The sequence below is a fragment of the Schistocerca gregaria genome, chromosome 5, assembly GCF_023897955.1.
Source record: "Schistocerca gregaria isolate iqSchGreg1 chromosome 5, iqSchGreg1.2, whole genome shotgun sequence".
In the NCBI taxonomy this organism is placed as follows: domain Eukaryota; kingdom Metazoa; phylum Arthropoda; class Insecta; order Orthoptera; family Acrididae; genus Schistocerca; species Schistocerca gregaria.
The window spans coordinates 38,093,241-38,115,408 of record NC_064924.1 but is presented as its reverse complement, the minus strand read 5'-3'; the positions used below and the strand labels follow the sequence as shown (position 1 = coordinate 38,115,408).

At 43.2% G+C, this 22,168-nt stretch overlaps 1 long non-coding RNA gene across 1 annotated transcript; it reads left to right on the top strand.

The window, feature by feature from the left end:
* The first annotated feature begins 9,401 nt into the window (after window positions 1-9,401).
* LOC126272552 (uncharacterized) lies at window positions 9,402-12,920 on the top strand. The gene is made up of 2 exons (XR_007549238.1): window positions 9,402-9,509; window positions 12,608-12,920. It is a non-coding gene; the product is annotated as an uncharacterized LOC126272552 (long non-coding RNA).
* The last annotated feature ends 9,248 nt before the right edge of the window (window positions 12,921-22,168 follow it).

Genomic DNA, 22,168 nt, shown 5'->3' with positions numbered 1-22,168 from the left:
TCCACCATAAAAACAATACAGCAACTAAAGTAAAGTGTGCCATCACAAAAATGCAAGATATCAGTGTCATTGTAAAGCGTCAATAAGAAGACAGTGGCAAAAGGGATGTTGGTGCACTAATAATTATGTAATGCAAAAATTCACGTAAGACAAAAGCAATGTTAAGTGATAGTCATAATATGCTACAAAATTATATACTTTTCACAGCATTAGCCTAATTCATGGCAAGAAACTTCAATAACCATTGCTAAAAATGTTAAAAAAGGGAAGAAATCATTATGGATTGGTAGTACATTGTTAATTTAAATACTCATTTTACCACAAAAACGCATATGTATTTCAGTCAATATTCTTCTCACAAATGTTTTCCATCTCTGGTGTCATCATGTACTAGTAACAAAAACAAAAAAAAATTCAATCAACAGTGCATTTCCACGTGCAAATATGTCTCATAGATCTGTAATATATGAGTAATAGCCAAATTTGTTTTAATATACACCACTGGCCATTAAAATTGCTACACCAAGAAGAAATGCAGATGATAACCGGGTATTCATTGGACAAATATATTATACTAGAACTGACATGTGATTACATTTTCATGCAATTTGAGTGCATAGATTCTGAGAAATCAGTACCCAGAACAACCACCTCTGGCCGTAATAACGGCCTTGATACGCCTGGGCATTGAGTCAAACAGAGCATGGTGGCGTGTACAGGTACAGCTGCCCATGCAGCTTCAACACGATACCACAGCTCATCAGGAGTAGGATGGGAGTATTATGACGAGCCAGTTGCTCGGCCACCATTGACCAGACATTTTTAATTAGGGAGACATCTGGAGAATGTGCTGGCTAGGGCAGCAGTCGAACATTTTCTGTATCCAGGAAGGTCCGTACAAAACATGCAACATGCGATCGTGCATTATCCTGCTGAAATGTAGGGTTTCGCAGGGATCAAATGAAGGGTAGAGCCACGGATCGTAACACATCTGAAATGTAACGTACACTGTTCAATGTGAACAAGAGGTGACCGAGACGTGTAACCAATGGCGCCCAATACCATCAAGCTGGGTGATACGCCAGTATGGCGATGACGAATACACGCTTCCAATGTGCGTTGACCGCGATGTCGCCAAACAGGGATGCGACCATCATGATGCTGTAAACAGAACCTGGATTCATCCAAAAAATGAAATTTTGCCTTTCGTGCACCCAGGTTCGTCGTTGAGTACACCATCGCAGGCGCTCCTGTCTGTGATGTAGCGTCAAGGGTAACGCAGCCATGGTCTCCGAGCTGAGAGTCTATGCTGCTGCAAACGTCGTCGAACTGTTCGTGCAGATGGTTGTTGTCTTGCAAACGTCCCCATCTGTTGACTCAGGGATCGAGACGTGGCTGCACGATCCGTTACAGCCATGCAGATAACATGCCTGTCATCTCGACTGCTAGTGATACGAGGCCGTTGGCATCCAGCACGGCGTTCCGTATTACCCTCCTGAACCCACCGATTCCATATTCTGCTAACAGTCATTGGATCTCGACCAACGCGAGGAGCAATGTCGCGATACCATAAACAGCAATCGCGATAGGCTACAAGCAGACCTTCATCAAAGTCGGAAACGTGATGGTACGCATTTCTCCTCCTTACACGAGGCATCACAACAACGTTTCACCAGGCACGCCCGTCAACTGCTGCTTGTGTATGAGAAATCGGTTGGAAACTTTCCTCGTGTCATCACGTTGTAGGTGTCGCCACAGCGCCAACCTTGTGCGAATGCTCTGAAAAGCATCTTCTTCCTGTCGGTTAAATTTCGCGTCTGTAGCACATCATCTTCGTGGTGTAGCAATTTTAAGGGCCAGTAGTGTACATTTCTAGATTTCCAGAAGGCTTTTCACAACGTACCTCAGAAGCGGGTTGTTATCAAACTGCGTGCTTATGGAATACCGCCTGAGTTATTCCATTTCTTGTTAGAGAAGTCACAGTTCGCAGTAACTGACGAAAGTCATCCAATAATACGAAAGTGATCTCTGGCGTTCCCCAAGGTATTATAGGCCCTCTGCTGTTCCTTATTCATACATACGATTTAGGAGATAATCTGAGCAGCCGTCTGAGGTTGTTTGCAGACAATGCTCTCTTACATTGTCTAGTAAAGTTATCTTAAGATCGTAAATAATTGCAAGACAATTTGATAAAATGTCTGCTGATGGGAAAATTAGCAGTTGGCCCTAAATAATGAAAAGTGTGAGGTCATCCACATAAGTGCTAAAAGAAATGCGTTAAATTTCGGTTACAGGATAAATCAATCAAATCTAAACGCCGTAAATTCAACTGAAAACAGTTACGAACAATTTAAATTGGAAAGAACAAATATTGCCTGTTATTGGCAGAACACTTAGAAGATGCTTCAAATCTACTAGAGAGACTGCCTACGACTCTAATGCAGTTTTGCAGCGCGGTGTGGAATCCTTACCAGATAGGATTAGCGGAGCACATTGAGAATGTTCAAGGAAGGACAGCACGTTTTGTGGTATTGAGAAATAGGGGAGAAAGTGTCACAGACATGACACAGGATTCGGGATGGAATTCATTAAAACCAAGTCGTTTCTCGTTGCAGTGGCATCTTCTTACAAAATTTCAATAGCCAACTTTCTCATCCGAACGTGAAAATATTTTGTTAACACCGTACTACCTAGGAAGAAACGATCATCGTAATAAAATAAGGAAAATTATAGGTCGCACAGAAAGATAAAAGTGTTTATTTTTTCAGCTCTGTGTTCGAGAGTGGAACCTTCTGCCAGGCTCTTAAGTTTGATTTGCTGTGCAGCCATGTAGATGTAGATACAGATATTCGTGTTTTCGTCATACCAATAATTACCCTCAACAGTTCTGTAGTTTGTGACTCATTTATGGAACGCTCAATCTGAATGCAATTATGCTCCAGCTTGTTCTTTTATTACGTAATTATATTCCTTAGTTCCTGATTTAATGCCTGGTAATGTTGCCTATCTTGAGATGATTTAGTTGATAAAAGCTTTTCGTATGCTTTCTTCTCTTCACAAATCAAGCTCTCAAGGTCACATTCACGGACGACCCTGTTCGTTACACTCTTACTCTCATTCCGAGAGCAAATATCCGGATAATTTAATATTCTCATATCTGGAAATATTTAGGCATAAACGGACAAAACAGGTGTTTCCATTCTAGTTAACAAAGTCCTGAGTACTTACCTCAAGGATTATGTATTTTTATGCGAAACAGTTGGTACTATCACTATTACGTTGTATGAAATTTCAACTATTGTAATTGGAATATATGCACTGAATGAATATGCCACAGCAAACGGAAGATAGATACTATCAGACATTAGTTCACCCACTCAACAAAATTAAAAACTACCAAGAGGTAATTATAGCAACACCCTTTAACGCAAGTGTGGTCTCACAAGTAAACTATACAGTAGCAGGAAAATATGCAGAAATTGTTCGTAATGGCTCTGGAGAAAACCCTTTATGATTCTGTAATCAGTATAAATTGATAATTCCGAACACACACTATTCACATGGATACTCATTATAGCAACAATATTTAATTAATTGGATCGTTACTTAGCCAAGATAAAAAACAGAAAATCAAGACTGAATTATCGTGTGGGGGGCCAATTGTGGATTTGAGCAGTTCTTAGCTTTGTCAAAAGTGGTATATCAGCTTGAGAGAAAATGCTACCAGCCAATAAAGAGAAACTGGAGCAACAAGGAACTAGTTCTCTCTCTTGAAGCAAATCAGCACATGTGATTTATTTCAGCCAAGATCTGAGAGCGAACTAAAATATCACAACTCGTTTCTAACATTAAACAACCAATTTCATAGCTATGAAACAAGGAAAATGAATGTCGACTACAGAGATGTGAACAGTAAAGTCCAAAGTATATTCATTGTACATATGTAAAACATACATATTTGGCTCTGCAGTACTAACGTAATTGTCTGCACCATTAAATAAAATATTAATAAAAAAGTTCGTGAATATAATACTAATAAGAATTCATTTTATCTGCGTGTCTGTGTGATGCACTGCGCCGATAGTGCCGTCAACCCATGACGTCACGAATGGCGTACCGGTGTCAACGAGTTATGCGGGCCCCATGGTATTACGTAACAGCACGTGACATTGCAGGTCTTATGAGTTGCAGCGACCGTCTCCAGTGAGGAGCGAGTTTCTAGTTATGAACAATTTAATAGTGCACTTAGTGCCTGTGTGTTTATATACACTCGCGTTGTCGATAACGTATGAGAAAGTTAAGGACTCAGCATACATTTTCACTGACAAACTGATTTCCCTCCCAGCCCCGCACGTTGCCGAGCGTTCGCGATGAATGTCGGGCGAGGCGACAAGCCTGACGTTTCAGGTGCGTTGGGGGGCCCGTATTTCCCTCCGGCCGCGCGACTTGCTCCAGGTCCACACGATCGGAAGCCGCCTCCCGTCCGTCGGAGCGTGCAGCGACGTATGGGCGGCGACTTTGTCACCTCTCCAGACAAACTGTGACAGCTTTCATGCTGGACTCGACCTCTGACGACAACTTGGATCGAAAATTACCATCAGGGGCTTAGGAAGACGGACAAAGTACGGGACGTCATTTCCTTTTGCCAAAATGAAGACACTGGAGCACATTCGTCAGCACCGACGGCTTAGCTGACTGACGAGGAGTAACCGTGTTCTCAGCTCCTAAAATAAGATGTACTTAGTGGTTGCAACGAAGAGGTGACCAAACTTCACCTGGCTGACTGCGCAGGCGTCAGTAAAATACTGAAATTCAGACGTTTTTACACTTTGGTGTGCAGTGGGGGAGTCTAATTATGCAGTAAGTAGGGAATAGCAACAAACTGAAGTATTTTCTTACCTTTAGGCCTACTGCAGACTCCTAACTAAGGTAAGAGCATATGGGATTCGTTCCCAAATATGTGAGTGGCTCGAAGACTTCTCCAGTACGTTGTTCTCGATGGTGAGTGTTCGTCGGAGGTGAGGGTATCATCTGGAGTACCCCAGGGAAGTGTGGTAGGTCCGCTATTGTTTTCTATCTACATAAATGATCCTTTGGACAGTGTGGATAGCAATGTGCGGCTGTTTGCGGATGATGCTGTGGTGTACGGGAAGGTGTCGTCGTTGAGTAACTGTAGGAGGATACAAGATGACTTGGACAGGATTTTTGATTGGTGTAAAGAATGGCAGCTAACTCTAAATATAGATAAAAGTAAATTAATGCAGATGAATAGAGAAAGAATCCCGTAATATTTGAAAACTTCATTAGTAGCGTAGCGCTTGACACAGACACGTCGATTAAATATTGCAGAGCGATATGAAGTGGGACAAGCTTGTAATGGCAGTTGTGGGGAAGGCGAATAGTCGTCGTCGATTCACTGGTAGAATTTTGGGAAGATGTGGTTCATCTGTATAAAACACTACTACTCGAGCGTTTGGGATCCCTATCAAGTCGGATTGAGGAAGGACATAGAAGCAATTCAGAGGCGGGCTGCTAGATTTGTTACTGGTAGGTTTGATCATCACGCGAGTGTTACAGAAATCCTTCAGGAACTCGGGTGGGAGTCTGTAGAGGAAAGGAGGTGTTCTTTTTGTGAATCGCTAATGAGGAAATTTAGAGAACCAGCATTTGAGGCTGACTGCAGTACAATTTTACTACCACCAACTTATATTTCGCGGAAAGACCACAAAGATAAGAGAGATTAGGGCATGTACAGAGGCATATAGGCAGTCATTTTTCCCTCATTCTGTTTGGGGGAGGAACAGGGAGAGAAGATGCTAGTTGTGGTACGAGGTACCATCCGCCACGCACCGTACGGTGGCTTGCGGAGTATGTAGATGTAGATATCATTTTTAAACCAGGGAATTTCTTCATGTGTTTGTCAATAGGAACCGCGCCTGCTCGATAACACCGTTTTCGTCCAAATTTACGATGTATGCAGGACCTGGCCAGAAATGAAAAGGACGGAAGTGGGTCCTACAGATGGCTGAGCGTTTAAAAAAAAAAAAAAAAGCATTTTTGGCTGGAGCGGCAGAGGCAGGCGGCGTTTCGTATAGTGGAATGAGTACAGAATCGTAATAATAGGGTCGTTGTTTTTGTTTTCAGTTCTTACGTTACTTACACCGAAATTAAACCAAAATAATGATCAGCGCATTCTGTTTATTCATTTTTTCGAGTAAGGAATGAAAAGGGAACACAGGGAGGCAGCAGTTTTCTGAGCTTTTTGCTCATATTTTAAACGCCTCGTTTTTGCAATCCCATGGCTGTTTTAAAGTTTACATCGAAAAAAATCTTGGTTTTCAGTAATAGAAGGTTCTCTCTTCATCCCACAGTTTGGCAGTAAATCACATGTAACCCACCATTTCGCCGAACATTGGCGAGACAGCTTGTGATGTATAGTGCATTGTATTTTGATGTAGTTTTCTCGAAATGTTATTTCTTTTTGCCTCTCGATGAGATACGAGTAATTTTGAAGCTTTCCCATCAAATTAGTTAAATGTAGACATCACAGGATTGTAATAACGGAGTGAGTTTTGGGAGAATTACATTAATACTGCACGATAGTGATTCTTCTTCATCTTGAAAAATCTCATAGTGTAAGTTTGGACTTTTTTTGTCATGCCCACGAGAAATTTTGTGCTACTGCGCGAGATGGCGCTATGGTTTGCCGCTAGATGGCCCTGCCATAGGTCAAACGGATATCATATGAGTTTTTTTTTTAAATAGAAACCCCAATTTTATTACAAATTTCTTGTAGTACGTAAAGAAATATGACTGTTTTAGTTGGACCACTTTTTTCGCCTTGTGATAGATGGCGCTGTAATAGTCACAAACCTATGGCTCACAATTTTAGACGAACATTTGGTAACCGGTAGGTTTTTTAAATTAAAATTCAGAACGTAGGTACGTTTGAACATATTATTTCGGTTGTCCCAATGTGATACATGTAACTTTGTGAGCTTATCATTTCTGAGAACGCATGCTGTTACAGCGTGATTACCTGTAAATACCACATTAATGCAATAAATGCTCAAAATGATGTCCGTCAACCTCAATGCATTTGGCAATACGTATAACGACATTCCTCTCGACAGCAAGTAGTTCGCCTTCCGTAATGTTCGCACATGCATTGACAATGCGCTGACGCATGTTGTCAGGCGTTGTTGGTGGATCGCGACAGCAAATATCCTTCAACTTCCCCACAGGCGGGGACGTCAGATTCGGTAAACGTGTGATTCGAGAACCAATACACCTGTCATGAAATGTGCTATTCAGTACCGCTTCAACCGCACGCGAGCTATGTGCCGGACATCCATCATTTTGGAAGTGCATCGCCATTCTGTCATGCAGTGAAACATCTTGTAATAACATCGGTAGAACATTACGTAGGAATTCAGCATACATTGCACCATTTGCCATCAATAAAATGTGGGCCAATTATCCTTCCTCCCATAATGCCGCACCCTACTTTAGCCCGCCAAGGTCGCTGACGTTCCACTTGTCGCAGCCATCGTGGATTTTCCGTTGCCTAATAGTGCATATTATGCCTGTTTACGTTACCGCTGTTGGTGAATGACGCTTCGTCGCTAAATAGAACGCGTGCAAAAAATCTGTAATCGTCCCGTAACTTCTCTTCTGCCCAGTCGCAGAAATGTACACGACGTTCAAAGCCGTCGCCATGCAATTCCTGATGCATAGAAATATGGTACGGATGCAATCGATGTTGATGTAGCATTATCAACACCGACGGTTTTGAAATTCCCGATTCTCACGCAATTTGTGTGCTACTGATGTGCGGATTAGCCGCGACAGCAGCTAAAACACCTAGTTTGGCATCATCAATTGTTGCAGGTCGTGGTTGACGTTTCACATGTGGCTGATCACTTCCTCTCTTCTAAAATAAAGTAACTATCCGGCGGACGGTCCGGACACTTGGATGACGTCGCCCAGGATTCCGAGCAGCATACATAGCACACGCCCGTTGGGCATTTTGATCACAGTAGCCATACATCAACACGACATCGACCATATCCGCAATTGGTTAAACAGTCCATTTTAACACTGGTAATGTATCACGAAGCAAACACCGTCTGCACTGGCGGAATGTTACGTGATACCACGTACTTATACGTTTGTGACTATTAGAACGCCATATATCACAAAGCGAAAAAAGTGGTCCAACTAAAACATTCATATTTCTCTACGTACTACGGGAACATGTGATAAAAAATGGGAGTTCCTATTTTAAAAAACGCAGTTGGCATTCGTTTGACCTATGGCTGCGCCATTGAGGGGGCTAACCATAGCGCCATCTGGTTTCCCCCTACGAGCTAGACGAGTCGTTCTTTGTAGTTTTTTCCTTTTGACGTTTATTTCGTGAGATATATGGCCCGGTCACGATCAATGGACCACCCTATATATTGTTGTAAGTTTCTCAGATTTTGATGAAGTATTGAAGATGTTTTTACGTTTTTCTGCGTGACGATAAGTCGTAAGTCGTTTTTTGAATTCTCGGTCCAAGAGAGCACCGGGAACCTATTGATCACGAGCGACTGCCACGGGCCGATGGAAGGTAAAATGAAACTAAGGCGATACGAAATAGTTGACGCTTTCGTTGTAATCCCTTCTTGGAAAGCTATTCGCAAAGTCTTCGTGGACATTACAAGTAAATCCTGTCTTGGAAATTTAATTGTAATCCTAAATTTTCTTTTTGCTTTTCTTCTTCGCGCCTTTTATGAAAATATTGATAAATAGAATGTATTGATCAATATTTCCGTTTCCTGCAGCGTAAGTGCAGTAAAAATTTAAAATTAAAAAAAATTGTCCGCATAGTGACTCGGCCGCACGACCGTTGAATTACAGTTCAGTGCTATTTCCGCTGCGTAACCCGCTGCCCGAAAGTTATATTAACGTTAATGCCTCGTGCCTCGCCCGATCCTTGCCAAAAATGTTATTATTATTATTATTGTGTCCTAAACGCTGAGCAATCTGGAGCTCCCATTTCTGTCAGTTTCATTTCTCTCCAAGCTCTGCATATATCACGAATCCAGACGAAGTAGGAGCGGTCCCCTTGTAAGTTTGTTAAATGAGGTCAACACGCGATGAGGCACAAAACGGTCGACGGTCGCCTTGAGTGGAGGCAATTGATTACACGTCCGCGGAGTGTGCTCCAGGAACTGTTCCGCTCTGCTTGCCAAGGCTTTCGGTGTGACAATGACGGTGTTTTCTCGCCCGCGCCGTGGGCCCCGATCTGAAGCGCCGGCGGCTGGCCGTGAATAATCTCGGCGGGGCATGGAAGGTCGCAGCGTCCGCACAGCAGGCGCACTGCACAGTATATAAGGGGCGGCCGACGTGGCAGTGCGACAGGTGACACCGAGCTACCGCAGCAGAAGAGTCGAAGAGCAGAGGAGCGACAGACAGCAGCCGGCAACGCAGCAGCAGAGCAACGTGACGACATGAGGCTGGCCACGGTGAGTCGCCACCCCCTCAGGCAGTGTGCCTTTCACAGCCGCCGTGTAGTTGGAACGTTCCAGGCAGTGGTAGATGAGGTCAGAACGATGTGCAGACGATCACACAATGTTTATCAGTTGGCGCTGTTGCTGGGAAGCCTGACTACGAAGTGGTAGCTTTATATTCCTGTTATTTATGTTTACGATCTTCGATGGTGTTTTCGTTTTAGTTTTCCGGGCTTGACTACCCAAGACTGTTCGCACATTGTTATTTATATGTCCATACTGTACATAACGATAGAAAAAACCCTTCCCCCACTTCCTTTCATCGTGTTTTTATGGGTTGGCGCACACACGTTAGTCCCGTAGTAAGGATGGCAACACCTGAAGAGGTAAGACTTCATTTTTGTTTGACAGGGACACAAGTGGCGGTGAACCGTAGGTATGGCTACGATCTTGTTTTATTTCTCTTTGTTAGGTACCCCTCAAAAGCACAATTAAAAAAAATTAGAGCACTTGCCCGCGAAAGGCAAAGGTCTCGAGTTCGAGTCTCGGTCCGTCACACAATTTTAATCTGCCAGGGATTTTCAGCCGAACACGAGTATTCCGAACTCCACGAGCATTGCGTGAAAGCAGGTCTGCCACAGTGCTATTTCTTCACTCGGGAAAGAAACGTCGTTGACATTGCTGAAAATTTCGCGCATTGACAGTAAATTCGCTGTAAAACATGCATAACGGACCGCTTTTCCGAAAACTAGCGCCTGGATTGATTTTGAATGAAGGTGCTCTACAATAATTTGGCCGAAAATAATTTCAAATAATGTTCTCCAGTTTTTAAATTCTTTCACGTTACATACAATTAGTAGACGTAGAAGGACAACGTCATACTAATATACACTGAAAAAAATTCATGGCTATATAAATGAAAAACAAAAATAAAAATAATAACCGGGTTTTAAAAAGGGGACGCAAAATTGACAATCCGCGACGCTAGCTACTCTATCACCATTTCGCCTAGCAATAGCAATAGCAATACGGAGATGATAGATAAACTCCAGTGGAAGACTCTGCAGGAGAGACGCTCAGTAGCTCGGTACGGGCTTTTGTTAAAGTTTCGAGAACATACCTTCACCGAAGAGTCAAGCAGTATATTGCTCCCTCCTACGTATATCTCGCGAAGAGACCATGAGGATAAAATCAGAGAGATTAGAGCCCACACAGAAGCATACCGACAATCCTTCTTTCCACGTACAATACGAGACTGGAATAGAAGGGAGAACCGATAGAGGTACTCAGGGTACCCTCCGCCACACACCGTCAGGTGGCTTGCGGAGTACGGATGTAGATGTAGATGTAGATGTACACTGCCTGCAAATTACCTCGATAATGTTGACCGTCTTTTTTTCAGAAACGATCGAGTATCTAGGGATAAGCCGAGACACGTGTCCCCTTATTTTAGCTCCTCTTACACTGTGCGAGATTTCTCAGGAATCAAGTTATGGAACTTCCCGTGTTCTCCTCCTTAGCAGTCTTCTTTTGCTGTTGCTTCTTGTCAGATTTACCACCTCGATAAAACGGGCTCAATCTTACTACTGAAGTGGCGTGATAGTGTATTGGAAGGAGGGTGATGGTAGTTTTTATCCCGTTACGACGACTTCAAAGGTGAGAATGGCTGGCGACGTGTCCTTCTTGAGTACAGTCACGTGCTCACTCCTCTGGCATCAAAATCCAAATTCGCCCTACGTTGTCTTACGGTCGTACAGAGGAAAATCAGATTCCATTACTTTTGATTTACGCTGGAGGGAGGGAGAGAGTTGCCAATGCTACTGATCGGATAGGCTGAAATGACTTCTTCGAGATCCTTGTCTAATTGCTAATCGAGTTCCAGCTCGACTGAAGTCGGTGTCATTTCCTCACGTATAGAATCCGCCACTACCAGTTAGATCGGCCATTTACAGTAAACCCACCTCCACTGCTGAGGTTGCCAGCGCGGTAGAGACTGATGGTCTGTGCCTTAGAGTTTGTTTAAGTTCTGGTAGTGAGAGAAACGTCTGTCACGAGAGTCTAGCCTACAATGAGGGAAGGTGTACTGACGTAAAGCTTCGGATTACTGTCCCAAACATTGCCACACTGCCTCATGGATGGTAGCTGATACGTCTGCGTAAGCAGAAGAAACTAACGATCAAAGTCCGAAAACAATTTATTGGACTGTTAGATTAACCAAAACAAATTCTCCATGTATAACACCAACACAAAACGGTGATCCGTCTTAGAATTACACAACATACAAGAATAATACAGAAAACAACTGAAATGATTTCCTACTAGTCTCCGCCAGAGACTTCTCCGATATACCAAGCCTAATCCAGAGATCAGTGAGAAGATCCAAGCTGGGCTGGCAGCTATCTACGTCTGCTGGCGGTCGATGAACTGCCTTTATAGCGCTTCGGTAGATGAGTACCTCGGAACTATTTTCCATCACGGGATCTGCAGTGACCTCTTCCTTATGTTTATGTGGGCCAGTAGTGGCCCCTGGTGGCCGCTGGTGTCTTTACTGCGTTGTTGTTGTTGTTGTTGTGGCCATTCATCAATATTGCCTGTCGGTTGTGTAGTGCTTCGGTGTGCCTGCGAAACGGGCAACCCGCGGCTGCAGGCTGTCAGTTTGGTTGCTGATACTCTAGGCGCCGCGATATCTGGTGGAGAAGGCCACAGGAGAAGCCATGTGCACTACAGATGAAGATGGATCCAATGGGGTGGACGCCAGGCCAGAGGCCTCCTTGTGCAAGCTATTATGGCTCAGCACTAGGCATCACTATCATGTATCATCATTAAAAACAATATTAAGAGAATGCTATACTACATAAGCACCCGTTACCATCAACCAGACGATGCAGATACACACCGGAAACTTTATAACTAGTTGGAGAAATGATGAAACATTTCACAGTACTGTCTAGGGCAGCAGTGTGTAATTCCCACATTCCTTTTGCCCCTTCATATTTGTCAGCCTCGTATAACGCTCTTCGCGCTGCTCTGTTGGAATGTCAGCGCGTCACTCCGCGTTTTTGCCGTTGCTGGCACATCGTCAGGTGGCTACAGCGACGCCGCGCGTGTTGCAGGTGTTTCTACTCGTCGCTCTGGTGATGGCGGCGTGCCTCACTCAAATGGCGTACGGCAACCACGAGAAGAGCGGGGGCGGCGGCAGCGGCCACGACCACGGCAAGGGCCACAGCGACGGCGACGGCCACGGCCACGACGGCCGCTGACGTCACAGCCGGCGGCGGGCGGCGAGCGGCGGGGGCACACCTGCTGGTCACCCCGCGACGCGGCCGCGTCTACACTCCTGCACCTACTTTATTCTTCGCTGTTACACTTGTACGTTTCTTCCATGTGCAACAATATTACACTGTAATAAAATGAATTCCTCCAAAACAGCGTCTTTACTGTTTCATGAGAGCAGTTCCTATCCCTACGCATCTTCACAGGCATTATTTTCCTCATTCAAACGATATTATAATACACGGCTTGTATCCTTGCCTGTGTGCATGTGCGGATGCCGGCTGCACAGGAGAATCTCCATTTATGCGTCTACTTCTTGTGGTGCTAACGTGATGACTGTACCTGTCCAGCAATTCTCTCATACCTTCCACACAGTTTTCGTGTTACCTACACTATCAGGTACAAGCACTTCGAGGAAAATGCATTTCCTCCCTCCCAAGATACAAAAGAGGAATAGAATAGCGGCTCGGTAGTGCCAAGACGAAAATCATGTTTTTAAAGCGTTATACTTGGAAGGAGGCTCAGTGCCGACCACCTGCTCAGCAGTATCATTTTACATGGTAGAGAACTATATGAAGTGTGTAACGTATTACTATCTTTACGACGTTTCTCATAGAGCCATATACGTTATCTCGCATTTCTAGCTGCTTCTCTCACACAAATAAGGATAGGAATTCAGAAATTCAGGGTCGCCACCAGCCCAAGCCCTCCCTAACCATTTAGAACAGAGCTGGAAAATTATTAGTTTAATTACTTTAATAATTTAATTACAAGGATGCAAATTTCTTTAAGTAGCCAGATAAATATCACTCCATGTCGTGCATCAAGCAACTTCATTAATTCAGGATTGGAAGTCGGAGTAAGTGGGTAAGATAAACACCACAGAATTTATCATTCACGTAGATCATTTATTGTATCTAAGTATTTGGTTGCACATCCCAACTACACATAACTGGTGCCTGACTATAAATATTTAAGTAAGAATTACGTGTAACAGGACACAATTTAACAACAGCAAGAAGAAACATAGAAAACCGGAGTGGGAGACAATGGTACTATCATCTCCTTTGCATTAAAACCATAAAAATACCTGAGTGAGATTCGCATTACGATTCTTCGCATTCACTATTCTGGACAGAGGTTTAACGGATGCACGAGGCTGTGCGATAATTATTGAACCCCGCAACTGCGTCTGCTGCTTGCGAACGGCCGAACTAGAGCACGTGGTGCCTTCCGAATCAAACTGTTGTGTTGCTTTGTAGAAAGCGCACGAAAGAACAGATATTATTGCCGAAATTACAGATCATTAAACACTCAAACTGTTAAAATAAAGACTATTGCGGTGCCGTGGTGGACCAGAAGGGTCATTTATTACCAAACACGTGGCACAAAATCGACACACAAAGACAAAAGCAACTTCCACAAAATGTAAGATTAAAATCATTAAAAATCATACTCGCTTCGCCACAGTATTACACTCACGTACGTTTGAAGTGATCCTAACCAGCTTTTCTTAATCAGATTTACCGTTTGCAATTCTACTTCATCGTTGTTCAAAATGAACAAAGCAACTTCCACACTTTTAACTCAAACACCAAAAAATCACCTATTTAAAGCAATACAATTACGGCACATCCGGAAACACAACTCGCTTCACACGCTTCAGTTGAGCTGAAGTTCTTAAGTATTCCAACAGTTAAACATAACGAAGTCCTAGCTCAACTTGCTTCCTACCCCTTAAGAGCTACGATCCGTACTCACCAAGCGTTCACCGAAGAGTGCCGCTTCCTCTTTCGAGATTACCTAGCTCCCCATGCAGCGAAAGCTACCAGAGGGGCATCCCTTCGTCACCAACCTCATACACAAAAACACCCTGTAAGTAGGTTGTTTAGGTTTTTTATTGTTAACGCCACATAGCGCTCTGTATGAAAAATCACTGGCTGTGCTGTGCGCAGTCTGTGGCTTGTTTGCATTGCTGTCTGCCATTGTACTGTTGGGCAGCTGGATGTGAACAGCGCGTAGCGTTGCTCAGTTGGAGGTGAGCCGCCAGCAGTGGTGGACGTGGGGAGAGAGATGGCGGAGTTTTGAAATTTCTAAGACTGGATGTCGTGAACTGCTATATATATATTATGACTTTTGATGATATTAAGGTAAATACATTGTTTGTTCTCTATTAAAATCTTTCATTTGCTAACTATTCCTATCAGTAGTTAGTGCCTTCCGTAGTTTGAATCTTTTGTTTAGCTGGCAGTAGTGGCGCTCGCTGTATTGCAGTAGTTCGAGTAACGAAGATTTTTGGTGAGGTAAGTGATTTGTGAAAGGTATAGGTTAATGTTAGTCAGGGCCATTCTTTCGTAGAGATTTTTGAAAGTCAGATTGCGTTGCGCTAAAAATATTGTGTGTCAGTTTAAGCACAGACTTGTACAATTTTTCCAAGGGGACGTTTTAACCCTTCGACACAGATTTCGACTAAGATGGGTAAACCTCTCTGTTCAGGTATTGGAAACCTAAGTTGCTCATCCTGCGCTCTCCTTCGAACGAGGAGCAACATCGTCTGCTCCCAGCAGACGGTGACCAATTCAGCGTTTCCCACAAAACAAAACCGAAACCCCACATTAAAATAGACATATAATATTCAATAGGCCTTATCTGAGTGCTCAGTCTTCCTGGAAGACTTCATGAATTGAGCTAAAATCAGGTAGTAAAGTGAATAAGTTGTACCGAATTCTACAAGCGTCTTATGAAACGACCTCACAGAGACGTTTCAAGTGTCTGACCGCCATCACGTAACAAACAATATGAGGTCCAGATTCTAAGACATACTAGCATGGCTATACATGGATATGCAATTACGTCGAGGATACTGCGTTACGGTTCCGTCAAACCACAACCTCGTACTACATAATTACAGAATACAGTCGAGCCAGATAGCAACGCATCATCTTTGCGGATCCGCAGCGCCAAATTCATAATACATGAAAGGCAACTAAAGAGTGGATAACAGCCCAGCACTATCGAGAACTCTGTATCAGCGCACTTGTCCCTGTTACACAAGTACGAACACGGCTATCTCGATCCACCGACCGTATACACAAGATGGAGGACGCAAACAACAGACTTCCCCAATCCTCCGACCTCGAAGAACTAAAGCAAATCTCACACCAGGCTTCAGTTAATAAGGCGCCTAGAGCAAATGGCATCCCAAACAGCTTCCATAAGAGTTTCGGCATCTTGTGTTAGGATTTGCATATTCTGCATAAGAAATAGTAGTAAAGTGATACTGTCACTGTTAGTTGGTAATATTTACTGGCAAAATGCAACTTAACAATGGATTCCATACTTATGGCTATCCTGTGTGGCCGTTTTTCAGCACGACATAAAAAGAGAGAGACATTATTAATTGATCACCGATCCGTTGGTTCTCGATTGTGTTCAGCAGACATACTGATTGATTACGCGAAGGGGTTTTCTTAATTGAAATGAAAGCAAATTAGTGGAATTTCGCAAGAAAAAGATTAACAGCTCGGAAGCTGAACACATTAGTAGTCTCCCAAATACAATAGAGACACCGTGATAAAGACCGAACCTGTAACAAAGCTCATACATTTGAACATCATTTTTGGTTAGTAAAAGAAAAGAATAGGAAGAAAATTACTGCATCATAAAATATTAATATATTTTTAACAAATTGGCTTTAAACTTCTAGACATTGACAAATATACCACGAATACATGTCTTACATCTGATATTTCTTTTGTACACGGCGCAGTCCAATAATAGCTGCTCTTCCAGTCCGTTCCTTCTTAAAAATTAAATGCCCTTGCGTGGGCGTGAAATATATTATATCTTCACTAGAGTTACTGAAACGTTTGTTCGTAGCTTCACATAGTTTTCACACAAAATAAAAATACAACTTGTAGTAATGCTACGTAGTACTACTTAACATGTCGGCGATCAAAAGAACAAGGGATAATGAAGTGTCTAGAACATTTCTCAACAAAAGATAGATTCTTCTTTCTTCTATTTCGTAGCTTCTTGCTATCAAGCGCTGTGGCAATGATTTTAAATATGTGCGCCCAGTAGGTCATAGTGTTTAATTTAAAGTATTTAAACGCTGGACGCACGTCTTGGTATAGGGCCACATTATAAAAATATTTCGTCTCTTTACTCTCGCGCTGTGATGCTTAGCATCTTTACGAAATACAGCTTGTTGACTGCCCTTTTCTTTTATGACAAATACTTCATATGCAACCTATTTGAAATCCAATAATATTATAGGCATTTACAGGGACCATACCTCCTGCAGATCTGAAGTTTTAAATATTATACCCCTACTGAAGTATTGGTACAAAGCACTTCTACCCCAAGGTACCATTATCCCAGATGGCGGCGATGACGTCATCCAAGATGGCGGTGATGGCGTCACCCAAGATGGTAGTTATGACATTATCTGAGATGACTGATTTTGGCAGGAAGTTTGAAATTTGGCCGGAAGATAGGTCAACTGGGCAACCTCCACTAACCTAACCCCCATCGCCTCCCCTCCCCCAGAAAATGTTCCATTTCCTACAGGATAATGCATCACACCACAGTTATCTCTACAAAGATAAGAAAATCTAGTGGAAGATAGGTCATTTAGGCTACCCCACTAACCTAAGTCACCCGACTGCCACCTCGTCCTAGGAACTGGCACCAAGTTTGAATTTTGGCGGTAAGGAAAGGTCACTTCGGGTTTCTCTTCCAACCTAAGAAAATCGTGGGAAGATAGGTCACTTGGACTACCTCCAGTAACTTAAGTCAACAGACCGCCACCTCTTCCTAGGGATTGGTGAGAAAAGGACTCATCCTGCACTGGGCTGCTGGAGAGAGAAAGGAGTGTACTTTATTTGTTTTGGAACAATTTATTTAGGGATGGAGTATATATCACAGTGATACAGAACACATACTGTGACGTGCCACACAGCATACAGATCTGCAAACTACTCCTAAATAACTCATGTATAATGCTCTACTCACGTGCCTGCTGATTGTAAAATGTCAAAATAACACATTGCACAGCCTACATACATGCAAACGACTCGTAAATAATAAGAACTTCAAATTTCCATAATTTTTAAAGATTGATGACGAAGGTAGAATGAGGCAGCTGGTACCCCGCTTGTCAGTCAACAGGAGCATATTCGCCTTTTTCGTGCTTTGTTTTGTGTTACAGTATTTCATTTTCTATGGGCAATGTTTCGTGATTCAGTGTAGAGCCTAAGTACAATTTTCGGATTACAGCTAGGGAAAGGTCCATCTCGGTACCCACAGGGTATTATACTATGAGGGTTCACTACATTTTTTAACTAAAGTTTATTATTATCTTACGAACTTGCACAGCTAGTTCAATGTTGTGAATTGGAAATGATTGAGACTTGACACAGTTGATTTTGGGTAGGCGTTAGTGCAAGGCTAACTGCATGCAGAAGGACTCCCAATTTGTGTGGCTGCTGCTAAGTCTTGATGTTGATGGAGCCCACACCAGACACCTGCCAAGGCGCCGCATCGCAGGCTGCACAACGAGCCGCTCAATGGACATGGCCAGTGCGTTCTACTCAATGGCGCTCACTGCTTGGTTTACTTTTACATCCATTGCGCACGATCGTTGCGATTTCCTTTGGCAAAAACAAGATTTTGCGAAAGTTTTCCTATTACACGGGTAAATAGTAAAGACACAAACTGTGCAAGTCACAAGGTTGGTGGTGCAAGTTCTTCAACAATTTATTCATTTCTGAAGCACGTGCACTGCCATCATTTAGAACTTAGGCATGGATAAACCGATTTCTCCGAGGTAGCGTTATTTTTATGACATGAACTGCAAATACACGGTTTAGTCACACTATCAAAACCTGGAATAACCATTTGATGCATCATGGATCGCTGTGAGAGGGGCACAAACAGATACTCAGTGACGTTCTGAGGTACCGTCAAGGATGTAGAGCTGTGTCGACTCAGGTCTAGCTACTTCCCACATAAAAATATACACTCCTGTGGAGTGAAAACTAGACTATCCCCATATTTAAATAAATATGACTCATGCTTTCTGAACAAAGATTGAATGAATGAAAGAAAATGGATGGTGTAATATTTATTGAAATCATTTGTCTAAAACTACGAAATATAGAAGCAAAGAGCATTTGACGTGCCTTTGGATGGTGCTCGAAAAGATATCCAGCAAATGACAGTCCACTAGTAAGGTATCGAACAGTACTGTTTGAAGTTGCAGGATTCTAAGATGTACACTGAACTTTAACTTCTCAATCAGCACCTGACCTGCTGTAAATGATTTCGAGCATCATTCAAAAGGGCATCAAATGTTTCTTAAATTATTTTCTTTTCTTTGGAGCAGCCATTTCCATTTCAGAAATAATTTTATACCCATTTTGCTCTTAACAACATCTTTTGTGTCTACTCTTTCATAATGTTTCCGTTTTCTGTGGAGCATTGCCGTTAAAGGACCTATCACATTCACGTCAGGGTTTCCAGACACACATCCTTTGCTTTAGTCAGTAGTGTAGCTCTCTTGTATGCCGCAAACAGCAAATTTCCTTCAGGAAATTCTTGGTGCTCGTTCTATTCGCATGTTAGCACACGAGTTACTACGGACCACACTCGTTATTTCGATGTCAGTAGGGGGGGAGGGGCTGTCAAAGCGGGTATCAGCATATTTTGATATTTTGATAGTGTCAGTTGCATCATTTAGAGGAAAACTTGATTGATTTATGACCTCCTCCTCTTCCCCTTAACCTATGGTTCTGTTAATTGAATCGTGACACCCTGGGGGTTGATTTATGGCCTCGTGGGGATAATTTGTCCTTTTCAGAAACCCCCACCCCTCCCCCTCGTCTCCTACTCCCCCACCTCTCATAAAAAGCACCTCCCCAATACAAGCACACTTTTCGTATCAAATTAATTAATTAATTAATCAAATCGATCAATTAATGAACCCCTCTTATTCTGGAAAACTCCACAGCCATCCCTCCTCCACGTCCACTTGCCCCTCCCGAAACTCAAAATTTGTGGGGAAAACGACCCAGTCTGTGCTGGAGAGGAAGGATCTCACGACAGGAAATACAAATCAGTGCAATTACATAGCAGATGACGTACTGCTTATTTATAAAATTTGATTCGCAGAGGTTGTATCTGTGTCTTATTTGATGTGAAAAGCTCATCACTGTCTACTGAGAAGATACAGGTACTGGAAAATATATGGAAAAGAAGTAATTAAATAGATCGCATTCTCTTGTTATCACACAAGGAATACCGCCAAGAACTCGATGTCAACGTAAGTCACTACATGTAATTACACTGTCATAAATGTTTCAATCATGACTTTATACCACATGCAAGGCAGATGTGCCAGCCGGGCTACTGCGCGCCCACACGCCGAACGCTTTGTCAGTCTGTACGACGCCCTGTTGTCCGATAGGTCGCACTACGCCCACTCCCTCCCACGCCCACTGTTGGCTGTTGCACTGCCAGCAGTCCCGTGGTATTAGCACACCCCAAATGCCTACTTCCAGTTCCGTACCACTGCTTCCGAGAATCTGCATCACTACATCAACCTGTCTAAATCAGCAGCCCATATTATCTCAGACCACTGCGTGCCTTTTTTTTTTCTTTGAGATGGTCCATCAGCCAGGTCACCCCTACAGCTGAAGTCCCCTTTGTTTGCGGCAGTATCCTTTGCCACCTGAACCAGCTATTTGCGGTTGCAGCATCTACGCAATCTACTCCCAAACATACACTTTCCATACCAGGTCAGTGGTAGTAGCTGCTCCATGTCCTCGCCCTGCTGACTGAGCTAGTTCACAACAGCACCGGCAGAGGACGCTGAGAGAAGCAACCACCCACCCCACCTCCGTACAATTCCCTCCTCTCCTCCCCCTAAACTCTCTGCTTACTTCCAGTCAGACAAACTATCACTAACCGAAAGCTATTAAACAGATGGCAGTAGGTCTTTGTTGCTGATACCTGGAAAATTCCTGTCGAAAGACATTCTCTCTCTCTCCCCCACCCTCTGTCTCACCCCCCACCTCTCTCTCTCACTCTCTCCCTCCCTCCCCATGCCCCCCCCCCTCTCTCTCTCTGTCAAGTGTCATTCTTGACCTGAACAAAGTTATCTCCCTCATTCTATCAGGTTGTCTGACTAACTCATGTACTTTGTGTGGGGGCAGTTTTTCCCTGCAGCTTATTGTTGGATACCAGGAGTGGTTTATTTTGGGGGAATCGATCCCATAACTGTCAAGTTTCCAAACCATTCTACATTTTTTGTGTCTTTCCTACCTATTGGTGGATACTGGTACATTTAGGTTACTTGGTAGGAACTCCATTACATTGTAATTTCAGCTCAGTTGCATGCTATGTTCTGGAACAATCTGTGAAGGAGATGGACTGGTGTGTGTACTGGCAATATCACTACTGGAAACAATAAATTGATCAATTGTGAATTTGATGCTGTGAGCGGATTTTTAAAGCACTATAAAAACCCTAAGTTGGTTCTTCCAGATACACCAGGTCGAAGAAGGAGGAGGATGGATCTACAGTGTGATAAGATAATAACAATATCAAATACCACTACAAAACAAAGTGCACTGCAATGTATTGAGAAGCAGTCAACACGATACACATAAATGATGTTCCATTCTTTAGTAGTAGTGGTGGTAGCAGCAGTTGTCACAATTTGATGTTGGAGATCGCTGGGACACTTTTACATCCTCCATAGTCATGTCTCAATATCCACATGTAGCAGGCCAGACCAGAAATCATGAATCACTATTTGATGCCTTCCAGTCTCACACACATTTTGATTGCAAAGTACGTGCCTTCCACCAACTGCCAGCTAGCCGCACCCACACAGACTGGGAGAGACCCACACCCACACTGGCCATGTCAGCAGCTGCTTGCCCATCCCCTGGCATCCACACACCTGCTGTACCGAATGTTCGGAGATCACAGACACTGTCACCAAGAAATTAACCAGTCAAATTACATGGAGGGAATAACAGTCCAGCACAAACAGAAACTTCTCACAAAACACACATGATCACTTTTGTCGACACTCCACCAGCCACTCTACCAGCTTCACACACAAAACGGTGTTACACTAAGAAAACAGACACATATTTATCACTGTAATTAAAATTAAATATTATGTCTGTAGCTCCAATCTGATGACATTTGACAATGCAAAGTATTATAAATACCTTCTCCTGATGGCTGTGTCTCTGGAAATACCAATAACTATGTCCTCCTTATGACTGATCACAATTTTCTGTGCAAAATCTTTTATACCCCTTACGGCTACCAGTGTGCTGAAATCTTGATTTTACACGCAAATCCATACCACCCTTACGAGCAGA